Source organism: Nomascus leucogenys, unplaced genomic scaffold (genome assembly GCF_006542625.1).
Source record: "Nomascus leucogenys isolate Asia unplaced genomic scaffold, Asia_NLE_v1 000504F_328716_qpd_obj, whole genome shotgun sequence".
Lineage (NCBI taxonomy): Eukaryota > Metazoa > Chordata > Mammalia > Primates > Hylobatidae > Nomascus > Nomascus leucogenys.
The window spans coordinates 113,001-133,863 of NW_022096285.1; the positions used below are offsets into that span (position 1 = coordinate 113,001).

Here is a 20,863-nt window from a genome sequence, read left to right on the forward strand (position 1 = left end):
AATTTGCAAGAAAAAAAAAAACGTCCCTATCAAAAAGTGAGCAAAGGATATGAACAGACATTTCTCAAAAGAAGACAGTTATGCAGCCAACAGACACATGAAAAAATGCTCATCATCACTGGCCATCAGAGAAATGCAAATAAAAACCACAGTGAGATACCATCTCACACCAGTTAGAATGGTGATCTTGAAAAAGTCAGGAAACAAGAGGTGCTGGAGAGGATGTGGAGAAATAGGAACACTTTTACACTGTTAGTGGAACTGTAAACTAGTTCAAAAATTGTGGAAGTCAGTGTGTGATTCCTCAGGGATCTAGAAATACCATTTGACCCAGCCATCCCATTACTGGGTATATACCCTAAGGATTATAAATCATGCAGCTATAAAGACACATGCACACATATGTTTATTGCAGCACTAGTCACAATAGCAAAGACTTGGAACCAACCCAAGTGTCCATCAATGATAGACTGGATTAAGAAAATATGGCACATATACACCATGGAATACTATGTAGCCATAAAAATGGATGAGTTCATGTCGTTTATAGGGACATGGATGAAGCTGGAAACCATTATTCTCAGCCAACTGTCGCGAGGACAAAAAACCAAACACAGAAAAAAACACAAAAAGATAAGGCAGAAACAAAAATCCCAGTCACTTGCAGTATCTGTCAGCTTTCAATTTGGCTCTCCTGTTTAAACAAAGAAAAATAATAAAATTAATCTATGTAAAACATGCCATATATATTCAACTGCTACTAAATATAAAAAGCTTTAAAACTGTGTTCAATTTTGGTTATTACCACAACGCTTATATTAAAATATGTGTACTTTTAAATTTGGTTTCTATAAAAAATGGTTGCTAATCTTATAAAAGTGATTTCCTAATATTCAATAAATGTTGCCTAAGGGCTTGTTCAATCCAAATAGCAATTTTAATTATTCCAGAATTTAAAGGTGCTCTAAATTTCCATTTAACAGGGTGAGAATGCTGTATTATTACAAGTGATAAAAGTTAGAAGACATAGAGCTTATTCCGTTTTAGAGTTCACATCCTGATTATATTTTATATCCTCTTCTTGATTTCTTACAACTAGATACATATGCATTTGCTCAGCTGGAAAAAATTCTTAACATTATTTACTGACTTTAAGTATGAACTCTACCAGCTAGTTAACAGGAAATATGAAATTAAACATTGTCTTTATCAAGTAATGTAAAAAAAAAAGGGTAAGAGTAACTTTGTGGCAGGGCGCGGTGGCTCACGCTTGTAATCCCAGCACTTTGGGAGGCCGAGGTGGGCGGATCACGAGGTCAGGAGATCGAGATCACGGTGAAACCCCGTCTCTACTAAAAATACACACACACACACACAAATTAGCCGGGCGTGGTGGTGGGCGCCTTTAGTCCCAGCTACTGGGAGAGGCTGAGGCAGGAGAATGGCGTGAACCCAGGAGGCGAAGCTTGCAGTGAGCAGAGATCGCGCCACTGCACTCCAGCCTGGGTGACAGAGCGAGACTCCGTCTCGAAAAACAAAAAACAAAAAACAAAAAACAAAAAAACAAACAAACAAAAAAGAGTAACTTTGCAACATAGGATTTGAATGAGTGGCTGGTGATTATCAAAATCTGGCACTTAATTGATTTATACTTGTACACCCACAGCTAAACGTCTCCACCTGTTTTTCTATGTCTAAATCTAGGACATTACTTATCTACCTTAATATTTTAATATTAAGGTAGTAATTAATATTTATTAATTACTACCTTAAATATTAATAAATATTAATATTAATAAATATTAATAATGTGCTATGATAAACACCCGCACTCTTCCAAATCTTACAATAAAACTGCTTCAATTTCACTGGTTTAGCTTTTATACTTAGTATTTTAGTTGATCTATTTTTATTTTAAGGAACCTGAACTACTCTAACAGAATCCACATAATTTTTATATTAGCCAAACTGCTTCTTTCTAACTGTGGTTCTAATAGTTATAAAAAGATAATGATAAATTTATGAAGTAGATACTGTCAAATCTGAATTTCTTAAAGTATATACTTAGAATCGGTTATAATTTTTAGATATTCTTTCTTGACAGTCTTTTCCCAAAGTTATGATGTCCTCTCTAGGTAATATTGCCACACTCATAAATTAGAAATAGACAAAAATGTGAAAACTACAGTAATTTAAGAGAATGTAGGTTTTCTACATGCCATTTCTATTGGCTACTGAAAATAGTGGAAATAAGTAAATAAATAGCTACCTATCCAGAAGCATCTCGTGCAAAAATCCATCTTTCTGAGCCTTTTTAAGAATTTCACTGTCTTCTTTACTTATTTTAAGTTTGTGGTCTTGGAAGCTCTGAAATTTCTTTCTGCAAAGAAAATGTCTTCATTGAAAAATACCTCAAACTCTGATTATACATATTTACTATTAAATTTATAAATACTGTTAATTTTTCACTTATTTAAAAAGTCTAATTGTAGGCCAGGCACAGTGGCTCATGCCTGCAATCTCAGCACTTTGGGAGGCCAAGGCAGGCGCATCACTCGAGGTCAGGAGTTCGAGAACAGCCTGGCCAACATGGTGAAACCCCTTCTCTACCAAAAATACAAAAATTAGCCAAGCATAGTGGCGCGTGCCTGTAGTCCCAGCTACTCGGGAGGCTGAGGCAGGAGAATCACATGAACCTGGGAGGCAGAGGTTGCGATGAGCCAAGATCGCGCCACTGCACTCCAGTCTGGGGGACAGAGCAAGACTCCGTCTTGGGGGAGAAAAAAAAAGGTCTAATTGTATTTTTTTTTAAATAAGCTGGAGCTCTTCAACAAAGATGACCTTCGTAACCTCTCACGAGGAGGTCCACTCATTGGCTGGGTAGCACAAGGCCCCACTTCTATTAGGGCATACTGGGTGGAGTCCCCTGTGTCTTGGCCATAGCACAGCCTTTGACTGGCATCACACCCATTCTATGAATCAATAGAGAGATTGACTAACCCGAGTGACTAGCTTTGAGAGCTGGTAGGACGATTAGGAAAACTGAAGCCTCAAGAAAAGAAAAGCATTTAACTCAGTGCTCTGTCCTAGAGGACACATTGTGTTGTATCTTCTTGTCAGTTTTATTTTTTCAGACAGGGTCTTGCTCTGCCACCCAGTCTGGAATGCAGTGGTGATCAGAGCTCACTGCAGCCTTGAACTCCTGGGCTCAATCTTCCTGTCTCAGCCTCCCGAGTACCTGGGCCGATAGGCATGCACCACCATCCCCAGCTAATTAGGTAATTTATTTTGAAAGCACTTTGAGAAGCACTTCACTGTCAAATCTGTAGGTCTAAAAGGAAAAGAATACATACACATAATTGATTTCACATTGTTTTACACTTCCTTTGTCTTCTTCTGGAATGTCATCTTTTTTCTTGGTTTCTCTTTCAGCACAAGATCTAATCTAGATATTGGAAAAGAGAATCCAATGGGTTATATGTTTATCTTCCATCTTCCCCACTTTACGTATCACATAAGAACATTTGAGATGATTTCTTATGCAGAAGAAAAAATTAACTGAGCAACTATATTCAGAAAAAGGTTCTGGCTATGTGCTTTTACTTCATACATATAATCTATATGAGTAAGTGCTATCACATGCTTCCTCCGAAGCCCTTGTGTCAGAAACACTACAGACAAAATTATTTCAGAAACATTTTACGCATCAGATCCTGCTAGGCAATAAAGCAATCATTAACTAATTTAATTTTGTCCTCCAAGTGAATACACTAGGATCAAATTATCCCTAGTAGACAGTTGTTCATTTGATCAGACTGAAAGCTTAATAGCTATTTTATGTTGCACAGACTATTACCAAAATATTAAAACTTTTAACATTACACAACTTGTTTTTAATTAATTGGAACCCACCTCTTTTACTAGCTTCTTATATCCTCCTAAGTTTGGATAGATGTTTATTATCACATGTCATAAGTTAATTGATCTGCATTCAACAATTAGGATCACCCACAGAACAGGCAATTGGCAATGGTAAGGACTCATGTCTCCTAAGGGATCTCTGTGGCCAGAGTCCAGTTCCAGGGTTGCTTAGAAAGTGATGATAAATAACGTGTTTGTGCCAATGACATCTTTGTGACAGTTTTGATTAAAGGGGTCCCAGACCTGAAAACATTCCGTGCTAGGGCCTGTAACACAATGCTACCTTTAGTAAGAGGGATCTGTGTTCTGGTCATAAAGGTGAAGGGCTGACAGAGGTAATACAATGCTACCTTTAGTAAGAGGGATCTGTGTTCTGGTCATAAAGGTGAGGGGCTGACAGAGGTAACACAATGCTACCTTTAGTAAGAGGGATCTGTGTTCTGGTCATAAAGGTGAAGGGCTGACAGAGGTAACACAAGGCTATCTTTAGTATGAGGGAGCTGTGTTCTGGTAGATAAGGCAAGGTCATAAAGGTGAAGGGCTGACAGAGATTAGGAGACCCTGCAATTAAATGGTAAAGGAAAAGAGTCCTAAATAATCACTGTTCAGAGCTTCCAGGTACTTGACTAGCCAAAGAGACCCAGAAAACTTTGTATTTCGTCTGAAAATTGCTTTAAATAGTGAAAAACGCAATCTTTGTGTAAGTATCTTTGTATCTTTGTATAAGTGCAAAGCACTGCACATATATTTGCAATTGTTGCCTTCAATAACACTTTTGTGGTGATATCCAGATGGAAAATAATTTAAACATGATACAATAAAATATAAATAAAATTAAATGTAAGTCACAAACCCATCTGCATTTCCCCAATGACCTGTTTCCTGAGAAGCAATGTGTTATGAAATATTGAGAGTGGCCTCTGGAGTCAGCTGGGCCTGGGTACACATCCTGTCTTACCACACCTTGAAATCACTGTGATTTCCATGAACTGACTGACAAAAACCACGAAGATGTAAGGAGGGTCAAAGGCTGTCTTCTTGTCTGTAATGCTGAGCTCACATCCACCTCACAGGGGTATTATGGGAATTCAAGACTACAACGCATGTTCTGGGTGCATGCAATGAAAAAATATAACATTTCCCTTCTCTGTAAGAAAATATCTACATTTTAGATTGAAATTGTTTGAGCTTTAGATTTGAAATTATTTGAAATCAAGACTATTCTAGAAAGAAAATCAAACATATGACCGGAAATCTAAAGTGAAGCACGTACAGAGATTTGATAGATGCTTTTAAATTGCACTGGTAGTAGAGAAAAATGTAACATAAATTTTCATGCTCTGATAAGAATGAAAGGCATTTTAGAAAAGGCATTTGCCCCTCTTAGAGCCTTCCACTCCGGCCCCCACAATGCCTTACAGAGCAAATCTGGGTCAGACTGGATGCAACCTGTGATTCCCAACAGAGACAGACAAAGCAAGGTTCAGGATGCTCAGTACTGGGACAGAATGCCAAGAAACAGAAAAACTACGTGTCAATAAGGGGGGATTTATTCTTCAGACACATCTTGGTATATGTTTATAATTAAAGATCAGTGGCTTTTGTGAGTCTAAAAAAGCCTTACATGTTTTCATCAAATTCCAGTTAACTACTTGATTTATCTAGGTTATATTAAAGTATTATTTAGAATTTCACCTTGATATGAAGATGTCTGTGTAACTTTTACAATGATGTAAAACAAAGAGTAGGATTAGGGTGGGCACAGGCCAGTGGTGCAATGGATAACGCATCTGACTACAGATGAGGGAATTTAGCCTGGAATAAGGAACTTTTATTTCCAGCTTAGTGAACACACAAATTTTAAAAATAAAATAAAAATCATGTTTTACGTGATTAATGTTTCTCCTAATGCAAAGAAGACTGGTACTATTAATAAAAATATTTTTAAAATGTGAGGGCTAAGGCCCCAGAAGTTCTGCTATGATTTATCATCACAGAAGCTCAAGCATTACATAAATACAAATGCATATACCCCTGACATGGTAATTCTCCTTCTGGAAATTTATCTTCAGGTCCACCCGCACATCTACAAATTGATGCATATTCAATGTTATGAACTGCAGCACTGTTTATAAGAGCAAAAGACTGGCAACAGCCTAAATTTCCATATATAAGAGACTAAATAAATTAAGGTACATCCCTAAAATGGAATATTATGTGGCTGTTAAAAAACAGAAAGAGAGGAAAAGAAAAAGAAAAAACTTTCTACATTTAAACTAATAGTAGAAAACTCTCCAAGATATGGTTTTAAGAAAAATCAAAGTCTAGAAGACTATAGAGGAGGCTACCTTTAGTGTAAAACAGTGGAAAATTATAAATATATTCATATGTTTATAAAGAAATTTTAGGAGGCTATAAAAAGAAAGGGAAAGGGGAACAGGAGCTGGGACACAGGTGAGTAAGACGCATGTCAGGCCTATGTCTTCACATGTTTTTATTTGAAAATGTTGGACCACGTGTACATGTTATCTATTTTAAAAATTAGATTTTAAAATACAAGAAAACAAGAACATGAAAGCCTAAAGAGAGCACGTGGAACTACCAGAAAAAGATACTAATCCATGGAGATAATGGCAAGGTAGCTCCTAGATGCACTCATTTCTCTGCCACATTGTATAAACGAGCCATCAACTACGGGATTTATAATTAAAAATGAGTCTATTTGAAACACCACATTACAAAAAGCTATTAACTAAATCTTTAAAGTGACAATAAATGACCATTTAACATTTTAAAGAGATACAGTCACATCGCATGTGTGAATGGAGTTATCTGTATAAAATATCATTACCTTGATCATTTCTTCTCCTGCTGTTTTACTTTTTGCTTCTATGTCTCCTGCCTCATTGCATCTAATAAAGCAGCTATTTGAGGCCAGTAAAGCCATTTTCCCCTAAGTGAAACAAAATAACAAAATAGCCATGAGGATACTTCTTGTAGAAGAAATATTAAGTGTTTAGACTGGATTAATTTTTCCTCCCTGATTTAAAAATCAAAGGAAAGAACTTATAGAAAAACCTGAAAAATATAATACAACAACATATAGAAAAGGAAGCCAAAATCACCTATCATTTTACTATTCAATGATTACCACAATAAATATTTGTAATGTATCTTCCTAGTAGGACTTTATTCAAATATTAGCATTTTAAGTAAAATTTATTTTCTTCACAATTAGAAAACATGAAAAGGTATATACAATGCCTTTGGTGTTTTGAATTTAAGAATCAATGTCTGAGGGACTTTTGTGTGTAAAAATATTCATAAACTTTTTTAGTTTTTTAATGTTTGATATATTACACTACTTTCTATTAAACAAAACTTTAAAGACTGATTTTCTTGTGTATCTAAATCTGGGTTATAAATTTGGTTAGCTTAACTCCCTTAACAAATATAATGTTTATAACTTGTATTTGGTTGATTCTTTTGGAAAACTTGGAATACCATAATATTTAGACAAAATATTTATAAATACAATGATTACAAAATATGTTAACCTTATATCACATCCAGTTAAAAAAGTGCTGATAACATGGATTTAATTTCTTAGTCAAGGTCACGAGGGCTGGGTGGTCTCTCATCTGGATGGCTCCTGGTGAGCCCTGGAACATGGCAGGGTGGTCCAAGACGATTTAAACCTGTGCCACAGATTATTCAGCTGAGTCCTTTTTGCAATAGAGTTTTAAGACCTTCTTTCATTTAAATTTAAATTTTTGAAACTTAGTGTCCTTCCTAAAAATAAAATGAAATGAACTTTCCTAAAGCGTTGTATTATTAGTACTACCTAAGTCATCATCTAAGGCCTTAGGATATATTGGCCTTTTCTACTAGTGTAACTTTTATTACAAGTATCTCATCATAACTAGTAGGATCATCTCAAAGGGGTTGCAACACATTAGCGGGTCATGAAATCAATGTAGTGTTTCAATGTAGTGTTTCCTGAACGGTATGGGGGGTGGGGGAAGGAATACACACAGACACACAGAGGAAGGGGTAAAAGAGAATAAGAAATATCAAGATGCATAACACAGGGATAAGTATTGTTAAGCACAACTCTTGCTTCAGTTATACATGTGTGTGTGCTGGGCTGCAATGTAAAAATGCATTTCTCAATGGGTTGGGTCAAAATAGTTTTCAAGTCACTGACTTAAGATTTTATCCTAGGGGGTGAAGAAATCAGTCTAAGTGATTACCTCTTTCTGGGGGGATGTTTGTTTAATCTGTCATCTTAGAAAACACTCTGAATTCCTATTTTCAATTCATTAGTGTACACTACCAAAGCTGCTACTCAGGCTGAGCTTATCTTCTATTTGCTTGTTCTGCAAGCTGCCCGTTGGTCCTTACTGTTTTTGATATAGTTATCTACTTTTTAAAGACTGTTTAGCACTCACATATTTTTGTTGAATCTTTACTTCTCACACAAACAGAAAAAGGAAACTATGTATTCTGTATCAACAAAGATTTAACAAAACATCCATATACTACAACTGTCTACTTACTAAAATTAAGAATTAGTATGTATCTTTTTTCTTCTTAAATTAAAACTTTCTTTTCGTACACTATTTTAAGCTTATGAACTGAAAGTCTTTTAGAGATAATTTACTTCAATGAACTATTATTATTTATTTTATGCACAAATTATCACAACTTGGTCTTAGCAAGCTCCACTGTTCGCTGACAGTCTCGAATGTTTCTGAAAGCATCCATGATTTCTGCTACAAAGAAGATACTTAGGAACTATTCTGTTTTCCTACTCTGAGACCTAAAATTGACAGGTTCTTTAATGGAAATGAGATCCATATCTAGGCACTAAGGGTATACAGAAATAATTGTGGGCAAAACTACTAATGCTATTTTTGTTGCACTCTATTTTGAGATCTCTTTAAGGCTCTATGTTCTTATTGATTTATTCCAATTTAATGTATTATAGTATTGCATACTTTTTCTTTTTAAATATATTATGATTGTTACAGACTTTCTGTTAAACTGACAGGAAGTTTTTATGAACAATAACAGCACTTACATTTTGAAAGACTGGAGTGAGAAGCGCCTCTGCCCGGCCGCCCCGCCTGGTTAGAAGTGAGGGGCGCCTCTGCCCGGCCACCCAGTCTGAGAAGAAGTGAGGAGCGTCTCTGTCCAGCCGCCCCATCTGGGAAGTGAGGAGTGTCACTGCCCGGCTGCCCCGTCTGGGAAGTGAGGAGCACCTCTGCCCGGCCGCCCCACCTGGTTAGAAGTGAGGGGCGCCTCTGCCCGGCCACCCAGTCTGGGAAGAAGTGAGGAGCATCTCTGCCCGGCCGCCCCATCTGGGAAGTGAGGAGCACCTCTGCCCAGCCGCCCTGTCTGGGATGTGAGGAGCACCTCTGTCCGGCCGCCCCGTCTGGGAACTGAGGAGCCCCTCTGCCCGGCCGCCCCATCTGGGAAGTGAGAAGCACCTCTGCCTGGCCGCCCATCATCTGGGATGTGAGGAGCCCCTCTGCCCAGCTGCCCTGTCTGGGAAGTGAGGAGCACCTCTGCAGGGCCGCCACCCCATCTAGGGTCTAGGAAGTGAGGAGTATCTCTGCCCGGCCACCCCATCTGGGAAGTGAGGGGTGCCTCTGCCCAGCCGCCCCGTCCGGGATGTGGGGAGCACCTCTGCCCGGCCGCCCCATCTGGGAGGTCTACCACAGAGGCCAGACGCAATGTGGGGGCTGGACGTACTGGCTCATGCCTGTAGTCCCAGCACTCTGGGAGGCCGAGGCGGGTTGATCACTTGAGGCTAGGAGTTCGAGACCAGCCTGGCCAACATGGCAAAACATATGAAAAATACAACAGACAAACCAACCGACCAACCCAGCGACAACAAAACAGGTCTACCCTGGAGTCATACTCTAATTTTTTCTATTTTCCTCCCTTTCTGATCCTTTATCCCACTTGCTTTTTCTTCCTCTTCCTTCTCCTTCTTCTTTGTCAAATAGAGGATTGAGTTATTATCATTGATCCATACAAAGTCCCTCTCTCGTTTATTTTCTTTAATTCCCACCCTCCATTTCTATTCCCCGTCTTCCCATGTGCAATCTTCCTAATATGTTTGACATGCATCTTTTTGTTTGTATGTATTTTTAGAAAATATTTATTGCTTTGTGTGCAAAAAAAATTAACAAAAAATTAAAAAATAAAAAAAAAAAGAAAGAGACAACTGACTTCTACAATTAAAATGCATACATGTGCAAAGAAAATAACTTGTAAAATATATTTGGTTGAATAACATTTACATTAGGACTTTAAAATTATGTATCAGAATCTCCTGCTATTAAGCAGTATAATGGTGCCTACTAAGTCAGAGAGTTATAATTTTTCTCTCCTGATAATGAAGTAAAGGCATCAGTGGCATCTACTGTGCTAAAGAATAAATGGAATTTATAACTGTAGGTAATATTTAAGCACTTTAAGACGAATATGAATATATCATAAATTTCTAACTAGGAAAATATTTTCAGTGAGATCTCAAGAAACGTTAACTTTTTTTCAGAAGAGAACACTGAAAACTGACTCACCAACAATATCAAGCTGGGTTTCTTCGTCTTCTTCTCTTTTTCTCTTCTTATATTTGCTCTTTTTCTTCTTACTACAGCACATAATTTATATAGATGAGTTTAGGTATATTGATTTGTATGATAAATATCGTAGGATTGAAACTTGGAAGTCTTTTAAGCTGTTTCATTTATAAATTATTGATTTAGGAAGACTTACATTGCTATGCCCTCTTAAATACAGTACTGAGAAGTTGCTTCAGGCTTTGTACATATTATGTTAGAGTTCAAAGCAGATTGTAGAGCCACACTGCCAGATTTTAAATCCTGATTCTTTCGCTTCTTAGCTCTGTGATTTTTGGAAAATGTACTGAATCTCTCTGTGAATCAGATTCCCCACTTAAAAAATTAGGATAATAACTTAACCTAACTCTTAAGGCTATTGTGAGGTTTAAGAGGTAATGTGTACCTTCACACATTGCTGGTGGAAACGTAAAATGGTGCAGCATCTACAGGAAACAGTATGGGGTTCCTCAAAAAGTTAAAGAGTTACCACATGACCCAGCAATTTTACTCCTAAGTATGTATACCCAAGGGAAATGAAAACATATGCCCACAAAAATACTTACATAAGAATATTCACACTAGCATTAGTCACAATAGCCAAAAAGGGGAAACAACCCAAATGTTCATCAACTGATGAATGGATGAAAAAAATGTTACATCCATACAGTGGAATACTACGCAGCCATAAAAGGAACAAGTGCTACAACAATGATGAACCTCAAGAATGTTATAAGAGAAAGAAGCCAGATACAAAAGGCCACATGTTGCATGATTTCTTTCTTAAGAAATATTCAGAATAGGCGATTTCACATAGACAGCGGATTAGTGGTTGCCAAGGACTAGCAGAGGGGGAGGATGGGATGTGACTGCCTTAATGGGTAGGGGGACGTTTCCTTCTGAGATGATGAAAATGCTGAGCAACTAGACAGTGGTGAATCTCTTGAACGTATACTAAAAACCACTGACTGTACAAAAGGGTGAATTTTATAATTATGAATTACAGCTCAATAAAAAAAGGAAAAAACCAAGAGCGATTTGAAAAAAGTTAACGTGCGAAGCACCTACAACAATTTCTTGGCACATTGAAAGTGCTATATAAGCATTAATTATGATTATTACGATAATCTTAAGACACTCTTGTCTGCATTTTCATCATAAAGTTTTCAGAAGATAACTCTCCTCTCCTCACAGGAAATTCACAGAGTAAAAATCTCACATTTATTCAGGATAAACCTGTCATTTATTCTGGCATCTTCATGAGGCCAGACTCCTAGACAGGGTTCTCAAGGCCAGTGGCTTCAGCTCACTCCTTGATACTTTCTTTCCATCTCGCCTAAAAATACCAAAACCTCTGTTTATCACGGAGACCAGGAGTAAATGCTCAACATCTGTGTGTACGGTCAACCTCGGGCAAATCTGCCAGTTAAAAAAGCGGGAATATGAGTGCACAGGTATTTTTTTCCTAAAGAGCTAATAAATTACCACTATGACCTCCTCCTCACATTTGGCTCAATTTATTTACTGCATATATGTTCTCTCATTTAATTCTCACAGTATTCTAAAAGTATAAAAAATCGTCTTAAAGTATAAATGTGTAAACGGAGATTCAAAGATATTTGATCTGTTAATGAGTAAATGGAAGTTCAGACATATTAACCAACTTGCCACAAATTACAAAATCAGTAAATGACAGAGTGCAGGTTCGAGTCCATATCCTTATCAAAGCCCATATACACCTCAACCACTGTGTGATTCATCCTGGTTTCACTCTACATATTAGGTTAGAAATAATTAATCAATAATTTTTCTAGGAAGAGACAATGGAGAAAAGAATAATCCCTAATAAAGGAAGTTATTGTCATGAACTACGAGATCAGACTAACGCAGACCCACCAGGCAGAGGCCTGGAGAGATGCCTCAGGGGACCCAAACTCGTGGGTACGGGGTCACCGGTCACCCGCCAGTCTACCCTGTTTCCAGGGTCGTCCGCGCAGGAGGCTGCCCCTCCCTGCACAGGCGCCGGGAACCGCGGTCCGGCCTCCGTCCAGCCCGGACAGAGGCCAGGGCTAAGCCTGGGAGGCCACGAAGCCGGCTCTCCGTACCACAGCTTCCACCGGACTCGCGGGGCTGGAGTGCGTCCGAAAAGAACGGAGGAGCCTCCCGCCCGAGCTGCAGCACCCACCTCTTCGCCTTGGTTCCCTTGAGCATGAGCTTGGTAGACTTCACATAGGAGTACTCGGCCATGGCTCCGGGAGACTTCTGCCTGGAGAGGCTGAAGCCGGCTTAGGCCGAGTATGTGACCCGGAGCAGCATCAGGGCTGGGAGGAACAGAAGTGGAGGCGAAGCAAACACTCCCTGACAGTGTACGTCTCTCCAGAACCCGCCTCCGTCTTCACCCAAAGGCTGAATGGCCGAGAGTTCCACTTCCGGGTTTCTGCCGGGGCGGGGGGGCGGGGGGGAGGTACGGCGGCAGCAGAGGGCCGAAAGGTGTCCGCGAGCAGCGGCTCCCTGGCGCCCTCTCGAGGAGCCCCTAAGGATTCGCGCCTCCCCGAGGGGAGGAAAGCCCGCTGGAGGCGCCGGTGCTGGCGGTGGCGTGGCTTCCGGGCGCGCTGTGGAACCGCCTCCCGCTAGGGCTGCGGGGTGGCGACGGTCCCCGCGGGGGCGGGAAGCGGCTCCGGCTGCCCTCGCTGGCCTGCGGCGGCGCGGCTGGAAGCGCGGGCCACTCGTGCGCGGGTCACTCGGGGCTGTGCCTCGTGCGACTGTGTGTGCAGGAAGCAAGCAGGGAATACCCTAAAATAGAATGAAGCGCCATGTTGAGGGCCGCGGACATCGCGAGTGCTGTGGGAATGTGGGCTGAGGTGGAGAGTTATGGTGGCGCGTGTTACAGGCTCAGGGGTCAGGAGAAGCCTAATGCTGGAGGCGGCATCTGAGGAGGGTCTTGAACGCTGGGCAGGCTTTTGCCAGACAGAGATGGAGGAGGCTAGTCCTGTCTGATGAAGGAAACAGGGCAGAGGCATGGAGGGAGCCGTGCAGCGCTGGTGTGAGGAGCAGCGAGCAGGCCAGGCCTGTAAAGCAGAGTGAGGGAACCAGGATAGAGATGGCAAGTCAGGGTCCTGTGGTCGCTGAGGAATTTGAATGAAATCAGTAAACAGTTGAGAGGCATCAATCGCAAGAGCATGGGATGAAACGAGGAGTAGTCCATGGCGATTCCTCTGCAGCGGTGGGTATTATTAATCGCGTATGTGACATCAAAACCACCACACTCAAGCTGTGGCTCTTTCCCTAAAGTAGAAAACAGAGACCAGTTGGGTTCCAAGCATCCACGAAGATCTTATTAAATTCCTGATCCCTGGTGGCATCATCGACTTAGGATTGGCCCATCTCAAACCTGACTCAGAAACAAAACCGTCACAATGTGCGGAGATGAGCGTCCTTACCCACTATCATAAAGTATTTTCCGATGTTTTCACAGTGCTGCGCTTCCTAATCCCCATTCCATGGCAATCCACATGCCATGATGCCCGAAGTCATTAACAAAGGAGACACACAGGGGCTTCTCACGTTGGCTTTCCAGGGTTTTGATGAAAATCTGTTTCCTCATCTCGTACAACGTGGTTAGTAATAGTATCATTTAGGGTTGAAGAATTAAATGGTACGAATTATATAGGGTGCTTATTATAAGCTACACGGAAAATGTCTAGGAGATGTTAGCTATGCTCATCACCAACGTCGTTACTTGATGGTAATAATCAGATAGGAAGGTCGACACCAAGAAAATGGATACATGCTCTGAGGGAATGAATGTGGAGAGATCAGAAGGTTAAGAACAAAGCCATACAACATGTCTACAGTAAAGGGATAGAGAAAAGAAAGAGAGTCTATAAAAGAAGAAATGAAACAGAGTGACGTTATAGAAATCAAAGCGAAGGAGAGTTTCCAGAAAGGATAATATCATTTAATATTGTAGAAGTTTAGAAGCATAAGATAGAAAAAAGGTCTTGTGGTAACTGACATTGAGGCAGTCTTTGGGGAAGCTCCATTTCCGATAGAGAAGTAGAAAGTCAGCTTGAAGCAGGGACTAGGTGAAGAAGCTGTTGGCCAGTCACATGGGGAAATAAATAAGGGATGGCATATGCCACATTTCTGGATTTCTTTCTTTCTTGCCCAGCCTCTGTATATGCAGAGAGTTTGGCAAAAACTTACAAAAAATAAAAAAGAAACCAATTTCGTTTGTGGACTCAAATACAATGCTTTGTGTTAGAATCAAGATAAATTCATGCCTCTCCCTTCTATTCTCACTGTCAGTTTTGAAATTAAACATCAGCTTTTCTTCTTCACTAAAATCATTTTCAACCCCTCCCAGGTGTTTGTGGTTTTGGGGAGTTACATAAGTAGTGAGGTCTTGATGAATCCCCAAGCACAGTTCCCAAGAAGCTACTGGAGGAGGTGCTCACCAAAATATGAAGAGTAAATCAAGACATAGGAAGATATAAGACACAGGGAACAGGAGATTCGATGTAGTAAACAGATTAAGGGAGTTCCCAGGTAGCTGGTAAAGGGATGTCTTGAGATTACAGCAGTGAACCGGACATGTGCAGCCAGTCCAGATTGGAGCAGGAGACTCAAGCGCTAAGCATATTGAGGGATGCCATTACCAAGTTGCCCATTGCCTTTGCACCATCTTTTTACCATGAGAGCAGCTTACCTGAGTAACTCTGACCAAGATTTTTCTTTTTGACTTGTCTTAACCAAAACTTACATTAATAATAAACTTGTGGCTCTCCCCAACAAAAAAAAAAAAAAAAAAAAAAGAAGAGGAGGGAACAAACACTTTCAGCGAAGGCAGAATTCTGAAATTCTGCTCATATTTTTTTCCAGTAACTTTCCTATGTTTGTGAGGTTATTCAGTCATAAACATCCTAGTGAAATCTTTTTCAAGTTTTACTAATCATAATAATAACTGTGGATGTTTGTTTAAAATGTGTATTCCCGGGCATCTCACCTGGAGATTCTGATTCAGGAGATCATGTATGGGACTCAGAATACATGTATTTGACAAATATCACAAGTGGTTCTTATGATCAGGCAAATTTGGGAAACTAACCAGGAATTTATGTTTTTTTGACTGGCAGCTAGAAAAGGATCCTAGAGTCTTTGCTTTTTGAAAATAAAATATTTCTTTTTTAAAAGCAAAATTGTATGACTAGATACAACATTTATACATGTGACACATGTACTATACTGTGTGCTTTTGTCATATTTACAGTTAAAGATATGTAAGAACACTCTGAGAAAAATTATATATTAAATGAAAAGAGGGGTAAGTCAGGGTGGGGGAGAAATGGGAGGGGTGTGCTTATTGTTGCTAAAAGGTAGAAAAGCCAGAATGATAGCCATCTAAGGTTGCAAATAGCACATTGTAAGTTGAGGGGGTTTCATAATCATGTCTGAAACCTTCTTTGATACACTGAGTTGTAAACAGTGGCTTTGGACAAGATTTGAGGGAGAAACCAACTATGATTTAAAGTGTTCATTTAAAAGGCTTTAATTAAAGGAAAGTCTTTGCATTTATTTGAGCTAATTTAACTTCAGGACTAACAATTTACTAGCCCTTAACCTCTTAAAAATTTTCTTTCATTTCAAATGAAAGTTTAAGGTGGCCTTTATGTTCGACTGGTATATTTGTGCAAAGACTTAACAGCAAGGTACTGTACATTTCTAAATGTTTACTTCTTAATTGTGCTGGGAGAAATGTACTACTTGATTATTTTTAAAGCAAAGTAAAACAATTTGTTTTGACAAGTAACACTGTATTTTCCCAGTTTTATTGTGGCAAAGATGAGGCTTAACATCAGTAATCATCAGAGAAATGCAAATCAAAACCAAAACGAGATACCATCTTACACCAGTCAGAATAGCTACTATTAAAAAATAAAAAAACTACAGATCTTGGGAGGCTGTGGAGAAAAAGGAACATTTACACATAATTGGTGCAAATGTAAATTAGTTCAGCCACTGTTGAAAGCAGTTTGGAAATTTCTCAAAGAATTGAAAAATAGAATTACCATTCAAGCCAACAATTCCATTACTGGTATATAACCCAAAGAAAATCAGTTATTCTATCAAAAAGACACATGCACTTTCATGTTCATAACAGCACTATTCACAATAGCAAAGACAGGGAGTCAGCCTAGGTGCCCATCAACAGTGGATTGGATAAATAAAATGTGGTATGTTTACACTGTATTATTAGGCCATTCTTGCATTGCTATGAAGAAATACCTGAGGCTGGGTAATTTATAAGGAAAAGAGATTTAATTGGCTCACAGCTCTGCAGGCTGTACAGGAAGCATGGTGGTGGCATCTGCATGGCGCCTGTGGAGACTCCAGGGAATTTTTACTCATGATGGAAGGCAAAGAGGGAGTAGGCACATCACATGGTCAGAGCAGGAGCAAGAGAAAATGGGAGTGGCGGTAAGTACCACACACCCTTAACACAACAGGATCTTGAAAGAATTCACTGTCACAATGGTGGTATCAGGCCATGAGAGATCCACCCCCATAACCCAAACACCTCCTACCAGGCCCCACCTCCAACACTGAGGATTACATTTCACCACGAGATTTATGGGGGCCATCTTCCAAGCCATTTCATACACCGTGGAATACTATGCAGCCATAAACATAACAAAATCATGTCCTTTGAAGCAACGTGGATGCAGCTGGAGGCCATTATCCTAAGTGAATTAATGCCAGAACATAAAACAAAATACCACATGATCTGACTTATAAGTGGGAGCTAAACACTGGGTACTCATGGACACAAAGATGGAAAGAATAGACACTGGGACTACTAGAGGGGAGAAGGAGGAAGGCAAGGTTTGACAAACTATTGGGTACTATGCTCATGTATTAATCTGTTCTCACACTGCTATATAGAACTACCTGAGACTGGGTAATTTATAAAGAAAAGAGGTTTAACTGACTCACAGCTCCACAGGCTGTACAGGAAGCATGGCTGGGAGGCTTCAGGAAACTTACAATCATGGCAGAAGGTGAAGGAGAAAGCAAGGCACATTCTACCATGGTGGCAGGAGAGCAAGTGAGACAAGGAGGATGTGCCATACGTTTAAACAATCAGATCTCATGAGAACTCAACATCTAAGAACAGCAAGGTGGAAATCTGCCCTCATGAGCTAATCACCTCCCACCAGGTCATTCTCCCTACATTGGGAATTACAATTTGGGTGGGGACACAGAGTCAAACCATATCAAATCAGCATCTGGATGATGGGATCATTCATACCCCAAAACTCAGCATTATGAGATATACCCATGTAACAAACTGGCACATGTATCCTTGAATATAAAATACAAGTTAAAATCATTTTCAAAATAAATTAATAAATGAATAAATAAATGTGATTAAATTAAATTAAAATTTTGAATTAAAAAATTTGACAGTGATTTCAGCTTGACAGTTATGTAAGTTATGTAAATGGAAACAGTGAGTTCTGTAGGGTTCGGATCAATTGCACTATCTGTACTAAGTTGATGTCCGTTTTGGATGAAAAGAAAAGAAGAGAAACATAGATCTAATTGAAAAAAATGGACAAGTTTTATGATAGAAAAAGAAGAATGGAGGAAATAGGACTGAGGTTAGTGATTGATAGATATTAATAGACGACTAAGTCAAAAGCCACTGGTTGTAGAAAATATTGATTAATATTGTTTTATTCCAGTCATACAACAAAATCCTCTGCCCTGCCTTCAGAGAAAAACTTTTTAGCCCTGTAATTATCTTTATTCCAAGCACCATTCCATTCATTAAGTAGTGTATAGTGTGATTAATAAGTGAATTATTCACAGAATTAAGACAGAAGTTTTGAGTATCTCAGGGTGATATTAATAGTATAATCAATAAACTAAAATAAAATTTGACTAGAGGTGTGATCACCATGAACGCCATGTTGGTATCTTGTTAGATTTGGCAACCCAAAGTTGACAAATTTATTAATAAAATAAACGTTCACTGATGATTAATTTACAATTAGTAGACAGGCTCTTTTTTCTTCCCTTTCTTTTTCATTCATTCATTCATTCATTCATTCATTCCTACAGAACAATGACTTTCATTCTAAGATTCCCAGAATCCTAAAGAATTCTTGAATGTCATCATAGGGAGCCAGGTGTGGGGATTCCCAAAAGTTGTATTTAATACTTGAAGAATCTTGAAAAGTTATACATTTACACCAGAAAAAGCTATACAGGTTTTAAGTTATATATATAGTTGAATACGTTTTATTTCTATACAGACCTAAGTCATTAGAGTTAGTAATGTTGATTATTTCATACTGACCTAATGGGTAGCCTTTATATATCATTAATTATTAATAAAATAAGAACCCCCCAAAATTACAAAATAAATATATTTTGTGGGTTTTTCTTAAGGCTTTTGAAACATAAAATCAGAGGAGAGGATTAAAAGTAATCCTTGATGGTTAAAAAGGCAGGGACCTACTAAGTTAGGAAATTGCATGGAAACAGCAAGATATATACATGGCCCTCAGACCAGCTGCCTGTTTTAATAAATAAAGTTTTATTGGAGCACATCCATGGATCTGTGGTGCTTTCCTGCTACAATGGTAGAGTTGAATGGTTGCTATAGAGACCGTATGGTTTGCAAAGCCTAAAATATTTATCATCTGGTCCTTTATAGCAAAAGTGAACCCAGTTTTAGAACATTCACTTTACAAATTAAGATACAGTGGATGCTGCCTTAACGGACCTCCACTTAACTGATTTGCAATCAGCACTTTCTGGTACCCCTGTACAACTTATTGACTGATGTCCACTGCAAACTGAAAGCCTTTGAGTTACTTTTAATGCCTGTACATTTCTCCTTCCATCACAGAAATTGTATAGTTTCTAAGAGGAAGCTGTGTTCATTCCTAAATATGTTTACACCATTTGTTCTTGCTCTTGTAGTTATGCAACTTAATTAAATATTATATTGGTAGGCCGAGGCGGGCGGATAACTAGTTCAAGAGATCGAGACCATCCTGGCTAACATGGTGAAACCCCGTCTCTACTGAAAATACAAAAAAATTAGCAGGACGTGGTGGCGGGCACCTGTACTCCCAGCTATTTTGGAGGCTGAGGCAGGAGAATGAGGTGAACCCAGTAAGTGGAGCTTGCAGTGAGCAGAGGTCACACCACTGCACTCCAGCCTGGGCGGCAGAGCAAGACTCCGTCTCAAAAATAAAATAAAATAAAAAATAAATAAATATTATGTAAACTGAGAAAATGAGTATAACAAGAGTAGTGTTGCTGTTTCTCTGAGAAATAAACTAAATGTGTTGGGAAAATGAGACACTCAAACAGTTGCTGCCAGCTTAACTGTTGGCAAGACAACTAGAAACAAATGGGAAAAATTGTATAATCTAAGATTTCAGATTGCTTTACCCCAGTTGTCTTCACAGAAGGTGAACAAGAAATGAATGACAACATATCATTGGCATAGTTTCACAAGAAACTCCACTCAGTGAATCCGTGCAAGGCTTTGACCTTGTCATCGAAATACTGGCAAATTTATTTACACATGTCTTTTAAATTAAAGTTGTTTTAAGGACTTACATCTAATACTTTTTATGATTCCTCCATCTAACTTAAATTTGTTATTCATCTTTTTATTACTGGTCCCAATCTTATTGAATAAGGGGGTTTCTACCGTTTGTGCTAACCAAAAGTTTACTTTGATGAAGATGGAATTATAAACACAATAATTCAAGTTTAAAGAATTAGAATGGTAATGGTTAATACAATATAATATGCCTAAAAATCACTTGAAAAGCTTACTAACAATGCAAATTCTTGTGCCTTACGCCTGAGATTTTGATTTAATAGGTCTAGCATGGGGCATAGGAATCTGTATTTTTAGGAGTGTTAAAGGAAAATTGCTTCAAGTAGGGTAAATTATGACTTACAAATATAAAATGAACATTTGCCTAAGATTTTTGTTTAACTCATTTATTTAATGAGGGAGTCAGTTAGATGGTACAATGAGTTTTATGGAAAATTAAAAGAGCCACACATATCTAGGCACTAAGGAACACTGAAATAAATTTGCTTGATAGGTTCAAAACTGACTTCTTGATGGAAGGTGGAAAAAGGAAAATTAATTATACTTCCACCAAAATCAATCATTTGCATGTCTATAGACAAGAATATTTGCATTACTCTCAGTAATCTACGACTAACAGGACTGCAAATAACAAAGAAAACAAAAGGCAAAGAGACCCCATGGA

The 20,863-nt window shown here is 38.8% G+C and overlaps 2 long non-coding RNA genes across 2 annotated transcripts; both read right to left on the reverse strand.

Annotated features, from left to right (window-relative positions):
- Positions 1 to 572: 572 nt before the first annotated feature.
- On the reverse strand, positions 573 to 3,387 carry LOC115833872. The gene is made up of 3 exons (XR_004029104.1): positions 3,354 to 3,387; positions 2,270 to 2,380; positions 573 to 694 (listed from the first exon to the last, which is right to left on the reverse strand). It is a non-coding gene; the product is annotated as an uncharacterized LOC115833872 (long non-coding RNA).
- Positions 3,388 to 3,406: 19 nt separating this feature from the next.
- LOC115833873 lies at positions 3,407 to 12,987 on the reverse strand. The gene is made up of 3 exons (XR_004029105.1): positions 12,739 to 12,987; positions 10,515 to 10,585; positions 3,407 to 3,445 (listed from the first exon to the last, which is right to left on the reverse strand). It is a non-coding gene; the product is annotated as an uncharacterized LOC115833873 (long non-coding RNA).
- Positions 12,988 to 20,863: the final 7,876 nt, after the last annotated feature.